The sequence below is a fragment of the Etheostoma cragini genome, chromosome 13 (assembly GCF_013103735.1).
Source record: "Etheostoma cragini isolate CJK2018 chromosome 13, CSU_Ecrag_1.0, whole genome shotgun sequence".
NCBI lineage: Eukaryota > Metazoa > Chordata > Actinopteri > Perciformes > Percidae > Etheostoma > Etheostoma cragini.
Genome location: NC_048419.1, coordinates 25219617 through 25233126, shown reverse-complemented (window position 1 = coordinate 25233126; position 13510 = coordinate 25219617). Strand labels below are relative to the sequence as shown.

Below are 13510 nucleotides of genomic sequence, written 5' to 3'. Positions count from 1 at the left end.
AATACAGGGGGCATAAGTATACACCCCCTATGTTAAAATACAGGGGCATAAGTATACACCCCCCTATGTTAAAATACATGTATTTTAACATAGGGGGGTGTATACTTATACTAAAATTGGTGTCCTTAAATTTTGAATTTTTCCAATTTTTTTAATTAAGGCAATAAGATGAATTTCCAAAAGATGATCTTCTTTATTCCTCTTTTTAGTCAGCTTAAGCGGGGGTTAATCCTCATGAGCAACCCTGTCAGACTGGGGAGGGACGTCATCATCTTACCTATACTTTGTCGCAGCTCTTCACACAAACTGACGTGGGGGAACTGCAGCAGCTGCTTCCATTTCTTGCTTTTTCCTTTTCTGTTCCCGCCGCCTCCTGCAACACAAAACAACATGGTGTGAAACTCAAGTTTGAGAATGGTGTTTTGCTTTTGGGACAAAGATGTGCACGTAGAACACGCGTCTGGTGGTTAGCGCTGTAACTTACTAACAGACTCAGGTTTCGGTTTCATGGGTTGGCATGGCGTCAGCACATACATGCACACATGGGAAAAAAAAAATATATATATATATATATATATATATATGTAAATTAAAATAACAGATAAATTCGATGATGTACAGTTCATCTCAGCACAATCTTCCAAAGTTATTGGAAATGATGCAAACAAGAAATTCCCATATTCAATATATATATATATATATATACATACATACAGTACATGTACCATATATCTACCTGCCTTCGCTCCCATAAACACATGCATACACATAGACACAGACACACACATACACGCATACACACACACACACACACACACACACACACACATACACACACACACACACACCAGAAACCATACAGTCAGTATACAATACTATCTTGATACCTTTAAGGCATGTAGTGAAAGAACGCTGTTAAAAACAGTCAAATGATACCTGGCATCATTTGATCCTTTAAGTACCCAGATCTAGAAAAAAACACATATTTTTGTTGGTTTTGCTCGCAGCCAATCACCATCAAGCGTTTGTCAATTTACTGCGACGTGTGATCGGCCCAAATGATACTTCATTGTACAGTTTTGAACAGTTATTTAATCAATATTTTAAGAGTTTCCTTATTTTCTGTCATAAAAATGTATTCCTGACTCATTTCAGAAAATTATTCTGGATATGACCACTTGTTCCAAGATAACAGTGATCACATAATGGATTTTTAACATTAATTATAACCTCATGATTAAAATCGAATCCCGTTTCCATTTTTAATAGTGTGCTAGTAGAGACTGATGCATTCCCTAAACATATATGTCTTCTCAGCTGTTTGAAATTGAGATAAAGACAATATTTGTTATTAGATTATGAAGTAAAACTTTATTTCAGAATTGTTTTTAAAACCCCCAAAAAGTCACGGGTCAGTTTAACCAGAGGGAGATGAGAGGGTCCTGAAAGTGAAGACAACGCGAGGGTTAAGACCGCTACTGATATGAATAAAAAAATCAGTGTTGCCAACAGGGACGTTGTAGAGCGTCCTCTGGTGGACAGACTATGCAACAACATCACTAACAGGGACGTTGTAGAGCGTCCTCTGGTGGACAGACTATGCAACGCCAACGCTCATAACATGGTTGACACTCCGTTTTTGATTTTTAAATATTCATTTATCAGAATAATTTGTCATTATTAATGATTCTGATGAATGAATATAAACATTTTTATAAAATCAACCATAATAAATGCTGATACCGATAAATCAAGAAATGCCTAATATCCGCCGATAATATCGGCCCCTCAATATATCAGTCGTGCTCTAGTGTAGAGACAAAAAGGTATCAAATGAAGTTCTCTACTGGTCCCTTTAAGGGTTCTAATATTCAAATGTTTTATTACCCGGCCCTTGGTATGGTAGAACATGTCTGTGCAGCCACACACATCATTGTTATGAAACGGCAGCCGAGTAAACACAACAGAGCGAGCGTCACTCGAGCAATCACAACGCAACACAAAGAAGAAGAAAAAACCCAGAGGAAGTTCCTGTCCTCTCTGCTTTTCAAACAGCTCGCAGCGCCTGTGATCCGCTGCACAGTGACGCAGTTTCCCGAGCACGTTCACCGCTGCAACAACAACAAGAAGAAGAAGAAGAACAAGAGCCAACACGGCGCTCACTGCATTACATCAAAACATCAAGTCCCTGCAAGTTCATTTTCTACTGAAATGAATAGAAGAAAAACAACACTGGGTGCCTGAAAGCTGAAAAATTAATACAAAACATAACAACTGTAACATTTTTGATAACATGGTCATCACTAACGTCATTTATTGAGCAAAAAAATGCAACAAAATTCCCGGTTTGAGTTGATCTAATGTGAGGACTTGGTGCTTTCTCTGTTTTATGTCATTGTGAACATAAAATCTCAGAGTCATGGACTCCTGGTCTGACATTTTAGAGACGAAGCAGCAGATTTAAGGATCAAAATGATAACCGACCGAGTAGTTAAAAATAAAAAATAAGGGTAGTTGCGTGCGTCCTGCTGCATATCACTCAGTCAAGGGTGAATGGTTTCGTGTCAGGTTGTAGCGAGGGCCATAAACAAGTCTGGAAATTTGAATTAGTAGTTTAAAACAATCAATCCTAACCAACCAGACACTCTGTGTACATGGTTGTGTTACACAACAACAGGAAATACAGAAACAAATAACATGATAACGTGTACTGTACGTATACAAAAAAAGGGACTAACGCTTAAAATCCTTAGAATAGCTTTTAATTCCATAATATCACTGCATTGGGAACACTGCACATTCAATTCCAATTCAAAACATGACCAACATTGATCAAGTTTGTGTTCTAGCGTTACAGGAAGTGAAGAAAGAGGAATAATAGGTTGTAAATAAAAGCGGCATTTGCATTTTTCTTTGCAAACTCAAACATTACCTGAAGTAACTCAAGGGTTTTGCTTTACTTTGAATAACTGCACTAATACTTGGTTGCATAACCATTATTTCTGGGAACTGCTTCACATCTGTGATGCATGGAGTCGACCAACTTGTGGCACTTGTGAACAGGTATTCCAGTCCAGGACCAGGGAACTACATCGGGTGTAATTCACGACTGTGTGGTAAGTGCATAATGTGCAAAAACGTGGAGGGATGTGCAAAAAGAAAGACCCTCGCTCTCTTTAAAACGTCTTTCTGGGTGTATTTTAGATCTCATCCAAAGGCCATATCCGTGCTGGAAGGTTTAGGATGGCGATGCTGTGAAATGTCGGGGGGGGGGGGGGGGGGGGGGGGCAGACTGCCCTCAGTAATGCTCCGGCATCAAACAAACAGACCCGAGTGTGTCCTGATAACAGAGCGTTGTTCAGACTCATTGTGTGTTCTGACGAAGAGAAAGTCAATTCCACGCCTCAGGATTTGCTATTCAAAACACTGCAAATGAGCTGCTACTTAAAATGAATAATTGGCAAATATACAATGCAAAGGAGATGTTTTGTTTGTGTCCGGGAAAACAGACGATAACATCAGGCCCAGAATTACCAATAAGCTGACTGATAACAGAGCAAACCAGATCCCTGACGTCCGCTGTGTGCATTAGTGGGAATTTAAATGAAGACAAACAGCGTGTCAGTGAAACACAGATTCTCCACAAAGTGATGAACATATGTACAGTAATTAGACTGTAAGCAGCTTTTAGTCACAGAGCGAGAAACCCTCCCACACTAGCACACGGTGGAGAAGAAGCTTTGGGACAATGGAGGTCAATGGGGACTTCTGAACACTGCTGTTTTCAACTGGACAAAGGGACTTTTTAAGTGAAGGACACGGTCTCTAAGACCCTGAAGTCCAGCCTGATATGAGACAACAGGTACGGCAATACCAACCTAACAAAACCACCGATTTAAAGAAAAACACATCTGGACATTGCTTTTTTTAAAGGTCCTTGTTTTAAACCAGAATGTGTCTTGAACAAAAGTCAAACTGGTTCACTAACTTGTTCAGTTAGAGCAGTGATTCCCGAAGTGTAGGTCGGGACCAACAAGAGGGTCACGAGCCAGAGACGGGGGGGGGTCGCAAGTTGCAGAAATAAAATTAAAATTTTAAAAAGCGATTAGAAATAGCATATGTTAGCCATGATTTTAACACAAGATAAAACTAGTGGCTTAATTTAAAATAAAACCAAGCAGATAAATAAAAGGGAACAGCTGTTTTGATTTTCACTCCTATAGTGCATGCGCGGTTTATATACGTTTATATCACTATATATGTTTAAGTCACTTGCACCGTTACTTTGGGGGTGGTAGGCTGAAAGTTTTGGGAACCCCTGATTTAGAGTATGTGTCAAATTTAAGGCCCGGGGGCCAAATCCGGACCCTTGCAGATTACGATCCGGCCCGCATATCCAATTAGGTTCACAATACATTTTGGCCTAGTTTTTGTCACTTTTTCCGACGTCTTTGGGGGATTGTCGTCTGTAATGACTGAGGAACTTGGTCCTGACTTCTTTAAGATTTTTTGTCAACCAAACTGTACTTGAGAAGACTATATGACGTATCTGCAATAATCCAGTCAAAGATATTTGGCTCTCTCGATTTAAATAAAAGCATCTCACTATAGTAATCATGTCTGGCCCTTGAAGTGATTCTTATCTACCAGTGTTGCCCCCCCCCCCCCCCGAGTTAGAGTATCAATAATTAAAGATGTCCTGTGGAGAATGCTTCCCTCCAGTGTCATTAAAGCACATGGTGGGTGTCCTTTAGGCCTGAAAAACATGGTGGATGTTGTTTGTTGAAAGGGAGTTTTTCCTCGCCATCGTCGAACCGATTGCATTCTTTTTGGAGACTTGTTGGGTCTCCGTACATTATAGAGTGTGGTCTCGACCTAATCTAGTCTCTCTGAGATGCAGTGACTTCTGTTAGGATTTGATCATGACCGATTATTTTCTCTGTCTCTAAAGAAAGCAGCTTTTATTTGATCTGTTTAACCATAATTTATTCAGGGAAGGTTCACTGAGAGGCAGAGGAACACCTTGATCAAATTCACACAGTTCCACATTCATAACTGGAAGTACATGTAAAACCATCAGCTCTACTTGGAGGTTTATAGCCTTGCTCAAGGGCCCCTCAGTGTTGGTAATGAGGGAGCACCATCCCCGTTTGCTCCTGTTGGGACGGGGATTGAACCAACGACCTCCCGGTCACAAGCTTTAACCTTTAGACCACCACTGCCTTTGGTGATGTTTTGTTTTTCAAACAAATGCCTGGCAACAGATCTAGAGAGTTGTTATGGCCGACTTGAACCGGGGAGTCCCCTGAGATGGGCTCTCATGTGGCAGTGGTACCTAACGACCAATCAATGATCCCCATTGTTCATCCAGGAAACTCCTCCTTTGTTATTAGTCTAAATGATCCCACGTCTCCAGTGTATGGATCCACTGTATTCACGACAGATCGGTTCCACACTCTGAACAGCTGACATTAAAAAGCTTTTGAAACCACATTTAAATGGATATTGATGAGATGATACCAACATGAGAAATAATAATATATGAAAATAGTTAGAGTCAGTTAGGCACTTGTAACTTTAACCATCTTTTTTTTTTTTCAAATCTTGCATAAATGGTTATGTTTTGACATCAAATCAGCCTGTGACGTCATCTACCAGCATCTGGTGACTTTTGAGCAGGGTTTTACTGCTTGACCTTAAAAACTAGATGTCAACCCTGGTCCTGGGGGTCCTCGGTGGTCTAAGGCCTGCAACACGTACCCTAAATGTCCCGTCCGCTGTTTAAACCCAGTGTCAGAGACGCAATCACATGTCCCCTACTCTGTCTCCACTTTGAAGTCTTTATTGAGCAGAAAATGAAATGTTCTATGAATAGTAGTTTTTCTTTCCTGAGGCATATAAGACCAATCAGCTGACTGTTGAATGTTAAAGAGTAAAACACAGTCAGGGAAAACTTATGATTTCCACCATTAAATGGATATATAGTTTCTTTGTTTCAAAGTATTAACGTTTTAATGTCATATACGCAGTAAGGAAACCTGTTTCCCTGCATAATGAAGTTCTTCCTTTGCTGTCCACATAATGCCGAATGTTAAATCTACAATATATACTTCAACTATACAATGTAAATCAATTTTAAAAGGCAGCATGGGACAAATAAAGCAACACATTCTTGATTTTTTTACATACAAAATGGGTCACTCCCCGATGTGAGTGGCGCATCCTCAGATTTAAATGTTTTTTGGTGTAACGTGTCATACTGAAATTAGTGAAATCCATGAAATAATAAACTTTTCTCATTACAAACTATAACAGAAGATGGGAATCATTTAAAAAAATGTCTTAGCTGGCTGTGATTGTCTGATTGCTAACGTTAGCTCAAAACGCCATTCAACTGACATCCTTGTTGTGTTTGATGCTAACTTGTAGCTAAGCTAGCAGTCATTTCAGAAACGTTTTTGATATCTATGGCTGTTTGATGCTAACTTGTAGCTAAGCTAGCAGTGAACCAACTTCATTAAGTCATCCATTTTAATTCTCTAGTGACATTCACAGAAGTCTCTCGTTAGCATCTTGTATGCTACTTGTTGCAAAGTGACGCATACATGACTCAAATCTGCACTCAACTTACATCTAGGAGTGATAAAAGGTCAATAATAGAGAAAAATGGCCATAACAAGCTCTAAAGCAAAGGCGACGTCTTCAAATGTCTTGTTTTGTTTGACAAACAGAAATCTCCAAGAACATAATTTAGCTTTTCAGTATGAAAAATATACTGACAGAGTAGTAGCTGGGTAAGAGACATCAATTGTTTTTTTAAAGATTATTTTTTGGGCATTTTAGGCCTTTTTATAGAATAGCTGAAGACATGAAAGGGGAGAGAGAGGAGGAATGACACGCAGGCGTCCCAGTTGTTTTTAAAGAAATGTGTCGAGGATCAAAATCTTCTTTCCTGGGTCAGACAGTTCCTGTTCGAAATCAGAGTTCTCTCATTTTAATCAGTATTTGGTTTAGGCCAGATTGTTGTACAGCTGCATGTCTTTTAACATCATTCAAAGCGAGACCCTGTAACTTTTGGAAGAGGAAAGAACACCTTACTCCTCTTACAATGTAAAGGATTAATTAATAGAGTTCCATTAAATTGAATGCATGCAAACGCTGACTGAATCAGATGTTTTATCCGCGTTAGTGTCGAAAGACAAATGATACCCGGCCCTATCAACAAGATGCTGCGGGATTTCCGTTTACTAAAAATCTGATTAAATCTGTAAAAACAAAAAGAAGCACAATGGATTATCTTGCTGGATTACCCCCTCTTCTATTGATCACACACTTTCACAAACATTTGATGAATATAGGGAGGTCATCCGTGAGAAACAAGAAACACGGCGAACTGTGTCAATCCCAACCAAGTCAGCAGTTCCACGCCACGGGAAAATTACAAACTAATAGATTTGCTGGTTGGTATGTAGAGGTCATTAAGTGGTACTTTATTTCAAGGTGTCATGATGTCTGTCACATTCCCTTAAATGTACCACTTACTGTCTGAACCTACAGCTGCTATTTTTCTATTAAAGAACATCAGTGTCAGTTTGGCTGGTTTTAACATGTGTTGATGGATGTTGGGTGGGTGGATGGATGGAGAGCCATTGATATTATGACCTTATATTATATCACAATATATATATATATATATATATATATATATATATATATATATATATATATATATATATATATTAGGGTGACCAGTCCCCGGCTGGATCTGTCCCCGGAAATGTCCCCGGTTTTGGTGACCTTGTCCCCGGTTTTCACAGTGACTGACAGACCCGAAAGTGGAATGAAAGAAAGAAAACACTGATCAAACGGAGCCGATAGTCGCTCCAGACGAGCTCAGAGATGTTTTAGAAAGCCGTGTTTTACGATGCTAAAATCCCTGATTATTTACATGGAGTCTGGTGGGTTTAGCCAACGCAATATCGCAGACTTTAATGATCTAAAAAAGGATTTTAATCTTTAACAGAAAGGTCGACCTCCTTAGGAATCCTTTCCACGATGTGGTCTGTTGGGGGAAACAGCTCTAGGTCTAGTGTCCCCGTTTTAAGTTTTACAAAAATAAAAACATGAAGTTTTTTGGAGGTAAATCCGCTTCTGAGCTGAAAATGTCCCCGGATTATGTCTGAGAAATCTGGTCCCCTTAATATATATCCTATTATATAGCTTCCCAGTACCTGCTAATCAAAGATACAGGCATGACAGGACGAGTGCGGATTGACGAATCTAATTTATTGTTATATTTAGGAATACTTAAGTTAAGAGAAGATAGGAGGTCTGAGATGGGACAGGAAACGAGTTTAGGCATTGCTTCTGCAACCTAAGTCGAGATAGGACACGCAGTCAGGACTCTATACGTGAGTAAGGGAGTGAGCACTCTGTCCAGAGAGAGATTGATTCTTCCAAATGAAACCCGTTGCCTCTTTTGATCTCTTTGTGTGCAACACTGGTGTCACACAACATGACGTTTGATCGTTAAAGTTCCTCAGAGAGAGAGTTTCATGAGACAGAGGGGTCTTTGTCTTGGGCTGAAGTATATTAAGTCGTAGTACAGTATAGTAAAGAAAAGGGCTGTCGAGCTACTTTAAGGCAACCGCGATTTGATTTTGAAGGCAAACCGGCTTTGGAAAATAGACATTGCTAATTCGAAGTACAGGCAAATTGTAGTTAAAGGAGTACTTTAGTGATATAGTATCTATTAAGAGATAGATTAAAAAAGAAAGGTCAGACAGGAATGAGATTTTTACAGAATATTAGATGTAAACAAAAGCAAACGTACAAGGACTTTGTCTAAATAAAGCAAAACTATTGATTATTTAAATTAGGTTTCTTTCTTTGACCTTTAAATATTTGGGGGTTTTCAATTCTAATGTGTTTTCTAACAGAAGGCTTTTTAAGGGTCTTCCCTGAAAACGTTAAAAGATAAATAAATATAGCAGCAAAACCACTGGGATTCAGCCGATGAAACCAACTGTTACGGCAACTTGTCTCCTCCGCTCCTTCTCTTTGCAAAAAGACTTGAAATGATCTGAACTTCTTTCCTTAAATGCTTTTAAATCCAGACTGAGAGAACCTAAAAATTACCCGTTTACATTGTAAATGTCTGTGTCGTATAACTTTTATAAATGTAATTGATTGTGTTTTTGCCCTGCGTCCCTTGAAAAAGAGCTTTTTGACCTCAACGGGACTTTCCTGGATTAAATTTTAAAAAAATTAAAAAACTGCAATTTACAAAAGACATGTGCTTAAAAAGGCAGAATCCATCATGGCTGCTAGTTCTCACCCCCTGAATGCAGGATTTAAGTTGCTGCCCTCTTAATAGATAGAAATCCTCCTTTGTTAAGGATTAACTCTAAAGAACAGGTAACGTCTGCACATAAGGCACATGGACTTAAACTTTTAATGTTGTATTTATTCCCCCATTTGGTCCGATCCTGTATTTTTAATCCATGTTGTCGTCTTAGTTGTCATGTAGTTGGATGTCAACTTCTTTGCTACTGCAGCAAAATTATTATACTTGAATATCTATTACACTGCAACTCCAATCTGATTTATTTTTGTTTTTATATATAAAGTCAAATTCAGGGTTCAAGAACAATATGTCGATGCTAGCATTAGTCATTAGTGATGATAGGGCGGCTGTGGCTCAGTGGTAGAGCGGTTGCCTGCCAATCGGAAGGTTGCTGGTTCGATCCCCGCTCCTGCAGTCATTGTCGAAGTGTCCTTGGGCAAGACACTGAACCCCGAGTCGCCCCCGGTGCTGCGCATTGGAGTGTGAATGTGTGTGAATGTTTATCTGATGAGCAGGTGGCACCTTGTACGGCAGCCCCGGCCACAGTGTGTGAATGGTGAATGTTCCCTGTAGATGTAAAAGCGCTTTGAGCAGTTGTTAAAACTGGAAAAGCGCTATATAAATACAGCACATTTACATTTACATGATATTAGACGGTTTGGACTATATTCCAAAACAGGGTTATCCATAAAATAACTGTTTCGGTCTCAACTGTGGGTCCTCCTGCCAGTGGTGGAGTACTTAGGTCTAATTTAAAGATACTTTACGGTAATTTACTGGAGTATTTCCATTGTATGCTACTTTTTACTTCTACTAGTTACTTTGCAGATTTAGATTTCGGACACAAGATGTAAATGAACTAATACAGGATGATGTGTTATTGTTATAAGTTAAGATGCCCGGTATATAAAGGTACTATATAAAATTAGCACCACCTTTACCTGCATTAAAGTGATGTACACGTTAATGCATCACTTACTAATTAAAAGTACTTTACCATTTGTACTTTAAGTGTATTAAATGCATGTACTTTTGTGCTTTTATACTTAAAGATGTACTTTGATAATTTAAATTCAGCTCTGTGTTAGAGCTGGGCGATATGGAGAAAATCAAATGTTTCGATAATTTTGACCAAATATCTCAATTTCTATATTGTGGCCATATTACAAGGTTGACAATTGGTGCATTCACAAAATATGCACACAATGGGATTTTTGATAAATAACCATCAGTTATGTTGATATAATAACTATGTGGGGAAAAGGCAAATAATGGAACAGCTAGAACAGTCTGGTTTGTTCCGAAAATTACATCATTTTACTGTTAAAACCAGGAAAAAACAACACTTTTCCAAAATTTAAGACAATATCTAGTCTCATATATGTCGACATCAATGCAATATTGCTAAATTTCCTTACTCTGTGTCATCTTTGTGTGGGCAGTGTGTGTGTGTGGGCCGCAGCCCACGGAGCGCCCAACTGAGCGGAGCAGTGGAGGTCTGCCGAGATCCGCTGGATGACCCTGAACGCATCACGAGGTCCGCTGAGATGTCGACAGACCTCGGCTGCTCCGAGCGCCGTGCGCCGACCACACAAAGATGACACCGAGCGCGATTCAAACCGGCAAAGCATCCCTTTAAGAACGATTCTGAATGCAGGACTTTTGCTCGTAACACAATATGTTTACACCGTAGTGTCGCTATACTTGTACTAAAGATCTCAATAGTACTTCCACCACTGGATTCTACCTTTTTAACAATGCAACGCAACGATGATGCCCACTTCTTTTAAAACCCACCCCTTCAGTTTACAGCAGACTTTCAGTTAAAATTCAGGTATTTATGTATCTTTTTGAAAGCTGTACAATCTGTGAAGTGTCCCTTTAATACTCTGAAACTCACATAATACAGTATAGCAGTGTCTTTTAAATTGAACAGAATGGCCTCATCTTCTGATGACCTCTGTTGGATGTGTTTGCGCCTGATAAGCACTTAATTTACAAGATAATTAGCTGGCTTCACCTGGCTGCAGATATCTCGGCGTTGCCTCGGAGATTTATACATCTTTGCATACTAGCAAATGTGTCTCTTGTACACCTGAATCCAACAAGGACCAGTTGGTCTGTCCAGTTGGCTGAGGCAATAACGATGAGCATACAACACGTTTTATTCCCCAGCGGTAAATAAACATGTGGCCTCAGCCCCGGGGACGTCACAGGTCAAGGCCTGTCAGGTCCAGGGAGACATGGTGCCTTGCTTATGGGCACTTACGCTGGGCAGACGGGTGCCAACGCAGAGGCTTGGCTCCTGGTCCTACAAGCACCACAGATACGCTCGCAGTGAGGGATCACGACACTCCTCTTCTCATGCTTGTGTCTGCTACTATAGTCACCGCGACCTTTACAAAGAGCTCTGACGATGCCTCCGTTGTTCCCAATAAGATGCCTGTTTAAAATGTACACTGTGAGTACTAAAGAGGGTCATCATGCACGAGAGCCATAGCCCAGACTGTGTTGGTGTTTGAAAGATGGAACATTTGCTCCGGTATACTCTTTCTGTTATACCTCGGGCTATCAGACAGCACAACAAGCACTTTACACGTACAGTTTTTTTCATTTTATTTTTTATTTTTCATTGTATTTATGTATAATATTGTAGTGTAAATGTGGTATTGTTTTTATTCTCTAGTTTTTATGGGTAAGATGGCGAGTGTGGGCACTGTAATTTCCATTTTTATGGATAAAATAAACTTGACTTGACTTGGTAGGCTAGGCTAGATTTTAGACATTTAGCTGACCTATAAACCTGGAGTGATCTGGATCTGGAAAACCTGGGTCTCAGGGGCCTACCCCTATCAATCATAAGTTCACAAATAGAAGCCGTTTTGACGGAAGGGCTTAAACCTTAATGTAGGGAATTGCAATTCTGTGCACAAAGTACAAACCCGCTGCACAGAACAGTTGCCCTGGCTCAACATCCTGTTTCGCAAACGACAGGACGATGCTGCAACCTCAGCAAGGGAAGCCCGATGTGTCGCCGCAGTCACATCTCACAGCTGCAACCCCTTCCGGACCACACACTTCGCGTTTCATGTTCAGAATCAGACCCGGGCCAAAAAAGTGGTTTAAATCGGACGATTTTACGCGCACTTTAAATTACAATTGCGCCCGTGCACATTACACAACACTGTCTACGTTTTACAAGTCTCTAGCACCCACTTTTTAATTCGGCATACATTCATAAACAGTGTTTTATTTTAATCAATATTAAACCATAATGTGGCTAACTTGGCGTCCCCGCTGTCTGTTGTTTGTCCACCAAGCCTCAGCGTCACTGTAACGGTGGTTAGCGTGTTACAACACATGTTATTGACAGTTTATTGCATACACTGACAACAAGGAAGGCAGAGGCTGTATCGCAATAAAGCAATTCCCTAAAACATTGCACGTTACATTTCATCGCCGAATTGGCCACGGTTTGCCGAAGAGTTAGCCAAATCGGTAGATGCGTCAGAGCGCGTGTCTGCGTTCACTCTTAACGCAGAAAACTTTAAATGGCTGAAGTTGAAAATGGAGTTCGGTGCGTCGTGCTGTCCCCTCGGGACAGCAGCGCGCATTCATATCCTGGTCGTCTTTAAGCGCATCAGCACTAGGTTTCACCGGCCGGCTAAGAGGAAGTGCAGTTATTCTCAGTAATGCACGGGGCATCCCTCCGGCTGGGGGGGGGGGGGGGGGCTGCTGTGTCGGTAAGGTGCCGGGGGGAGAGGAGCTGTCACACCGCCATCTCCATCCTTACCTTCCCGTGCTTTCAGCAGCACCGTGTTGGCTACGATGTTCTCCAGCTCCATGTTGATGATGTCCGGGGTTACAGCAGCAGCGGCGGACGGAGCTCCCGGTCCCGACCGGCGGCTTCAATCTCAGTCTGTCCCTCCTAAACACCTCCGTGCACCACCTCCTCCCTCCGCCCGGCCAAGGAGGTACAAGTCAGCCCTCCTTCTCTGCTGCTGCTTTCGCAGAGTCCTGTCCGGTGTCAGTCCGAGCCCCTCCCCTCCTCCATCTCCTCCTCCTCTTTCTTCCTCCTCCTCTTCCTCCTCCTCTTCCTCCTCCTCCTCCTCCTCCGCCTTCCTCCGTCTCCACCTCCGCCCTTTAGCTGCAGTCAGAAAGGAG

At 40.9% G+C, this 13510-nt stretch overlaps 1 long non-coding RNA gene across 1 annotated transcript in view; it reads right to left on the bottom strand.

Annotated features, from left to right (window-relative positions):
• The window catches only part of LOC117955490, a 17841-nt gene extending 4454 nt beyond the window's left edge, over nt 1-13387 (bottom strand). Inside the window, exons 1-2 of the long non-coding RNA XR_004659055.1 lie at nt 13140-13387; nt 265-373 (exon numbers count right to left, since the gene is read on the bottom strand). This is a non-coding gene — a long non-coding RNA (uncharacterized LOC117955490). The remainder of the gene's footprint in view (nt 1-264; nt 374-13139) is intronic.
• Nucleotides 13388-13510: the final 123 nt, after the last annotated feature.